This window comes from Neomonachus schauinslandi, chromosome 9, assembly GCF_002201575.2.
Source record: "Neomonachus schauinslandi chromosome 9, ASM220157v2, whole genome shotgun sequence".
Classification (NCBI taxonomy): Eukaryota; Metazoa; Chordata; class Mammalia; order Carnivora; family Phocidae; genus Neomonachus; species Neomonachus schauinslandi.
This window is the reverse complement of record NC_058411.1, coordinates 68,261,563-68,264,469: the sequence shown is the minus strand read 5'-3', so window position 1 is coordinate 68,264,469 and position 2,907 is coordinate 68,261,563. Positions and strand designations below refer to the sequence as shown.

General features: G+C 36.4%; 1 pseudogene; it reads right to left on the bottom strand.

Annotated features, from left to right (window-relative positions):
* Window positions 1-1,484: 1,484 nt before the first annotated feature.
* Window positions 1,485-1,619, bottom strand: LOC123325968 (annotated as a pseudogene).
* Window positions 1,620-2,907: the final 1,288 nt, after the last annotated feature.

The following is a 2,907-nucleotide window of genomic DNA, read 5'->3' as shown; positions in this document are numbered from 1 at the left end:
TACTGACCACGGTGTGAATATGTTAGTTTTAGTAGGAGTAATTAGTCTTGCAAATAACTGAAAAAACTGCTGTCATATCTATGAGAATTTGAGAATCTTGTAACCTTTCTTCCTGTTGTAAGTGCATATTCAGGTTGCTGGAAATACTTTTTTTTGCTTTTATTAGCGTTATTATTTTTAGCGAAAAGACACATGTCTCAGGATATTTATACATTTACCTGGGAAATATAGAAGGAATCAGTGATATATGTGGTGCCAAGCACATTATATATCTTTAATGCTTACATATTTCAAATTATATACATATTCTCCCCAGGGTGATTAGATAGATCCTTTCTGGAGTTACTGTAACAAAGGCTTTATTTACCTAAAGGGACAAAGGGAACCAGTTAGGAGAATGAGGCAATTAAGCAATTTATATAACATTCTGAAAACATTCAGTATTTCCCACCATTTGATTTTCACTTCTGGAAGCTGCTTTTCTCACACTAGCAGATTAGAGTAGTTAGATTCTCATACCCCCTCCCCTGTCATTCCTCTTTTCATCATGAAATTATATGTTCTTTTATAAAAACATTTTTTTTTAAAAGATTTTATTTATTTGCAAGAGAGAGAATGAGAGACAGAGAGCATGAGAGGGGGGAGGGTCAGAGGGAGAAGCAGACTCCCTGCCGAGCAGGGAGCCCGATGCGGGACTCGATCCCGGGACTCCAGGATCATGACCTGAGCCGAAGGCAGTCGCCCAACCAACTGAGCCACCCAGGCGCCCTATAAAAACATTTTCTGAAAAATTAATACTTACATTGAATTTTGCAAACTTAACAATATAGGATTTGAGGTGTTTTACTCCAAAGAATTAACATAAAATAATTTTTTAAAGTACACTTTTGTGAAAGTATTATTTCCTCCAAATTGTGTCTTGCAATTTCTGTCCATATTATCACTCCCATATATTCAGGATGAGAAATGAAACAAATGGAATAAAACAAAACCAAACAGAACAAAAGAAAGAAAATACTAGGGGAGCATAATCTATCATAAAACAAGAGCAAAAGCTCTCAAGTCTACTGGTGGGGGAAAAAGCAGGTGGGAAAAATAGATGAGTAAATATAATTTATGACTGATCCAAAAATCTCAGTATAGTCTAGAGTATCAATCTGTAGAAATACAAAACGGTTGCCCAAACTGTTAACAAGTACTAATACTAACCAGATTAAAAGATGCAGTTCTCACTTCTGCTAGTCCCTCTTCCCTACAAAAATAAATAGCAATAAAATTGAAGGCAACAGAAACAAGAAGTGAAGATCTTGGGAAATGCACTAAATGGATTATCATTTTCTAACAATTGTTTATTAGACTGTATTTATTATGTGGTTATGCAGGAACAGCTTTTCCTTGCCTTCGTGTATGTTAGGTACTGTGTTATATTACCTTAGGCAGAACATCTAGCATCTAATAGGAATTCTAAACAGCAAAGATAAGATGACAGTTTTATTATCTGTGGGTCTTAATAGCCCTGGCAAGTAGCAAATAGCACCATTTCTTTCTCCCAGAGAGAAGAGAAATACAGATAGAAGAAGTTACTACACTTGATCTTAGCCAAAAGGCCGAGAAGCGATACAGATAGAAGTTTAAGTGAATGAGTTACTGAGTGTGGTCACAGAATCTTTTCTAAGTAAGTAGCCTATTAGGGAGTTGGCAGTTGTCTAAAAAGAAAATGAGTTCTGATGAGGAAACCTGGATTTGTTTCTCAGCACTGACTTTGTGGACATACATCCTTGAGTAAGTTACCAAACTTCTTTGTGTTTACTTAACAGTAAAATGAGAAGATAGGATTAAATGATCTCAAAACTCCTTTTCAGTTTAGGTTGTTTATGACATGATGTACATAAGACTTACTTAGGACTTAGTATGTATCAGACCCTGTAGGATACTATTACTTTAAGAGTTTTACATGGATTGTATAATTGTCAAACAACCCTGTGAAGTAGGTACTATTATTGGCTTTTTTGGGGAAACTAAACTTAGGGATTCAAGTATCAAACAATGCACATGTTTAGGAACAGCAGAATTGAATTTTTAAATGAGGCCATCTGACTCCAGAGTCCACCAGCTTAAGGACCATGCTATATCTCCCTAACATTATCCACAAGCCAGTCAAGACTTAGGAAGTCACAGGTGTGTGTGAAACCTGTATTCTTCCCAACTTTATTCTCCCAGAGTAGATAGTTATTTGCCCATCAGCCTGGCTTATGCTGCAGTGAAACGTTACTTCTCCTTTGGTTAACATTTTCTGTTCATGCTCACTCTTTAGTTATAATCTCGAGAGTAGCACATCTTCCAATGGAATATTTCTACTGAGTATTTTCTAGAGACTGCCCATGCAGTCATTGAACGTGAATCAGAGGGAAGGTTTATGGAAATTATAAATGAACAGTCAAGGGAGAGTCTTTTGTAGCAAAATTATAGGAGTGTCTCCTTAGGTCAAAGTCAAAGTAAGGATGAATTAACTCCCGAAGCAATTTCGAAAAGGTGAAATTCAATGATATTGCAGTTGTTGGACCAGGTGTTAAAATGTTATTGGGTGTTAATTTAATTTTCATCCTGTCAACACTCATCTGAACTGTAACAGCTGCTAAACACGGTTCCACAAGAGCAAACCATCCACAGAGAGGAAGCAGATGCCTAATCAATAGGGCCAATAGAAATGTATGGCTCAGCTAAGCAACTTGCACAAGGGGGAATGAATCCCTTAGGGCTTTGTCTTACCTGAATGGAAAAGAACTTTAAAGATAGTGAGACTATTTAAGCAGTAAGAACAGAAGACTGAAAGTCCTAGGTTGCCTTCCTATTGTATTGACTTTCTTTCTTTCTTTCTTTCTTTCTTTCTTTCTTTCTTTCTTTCTT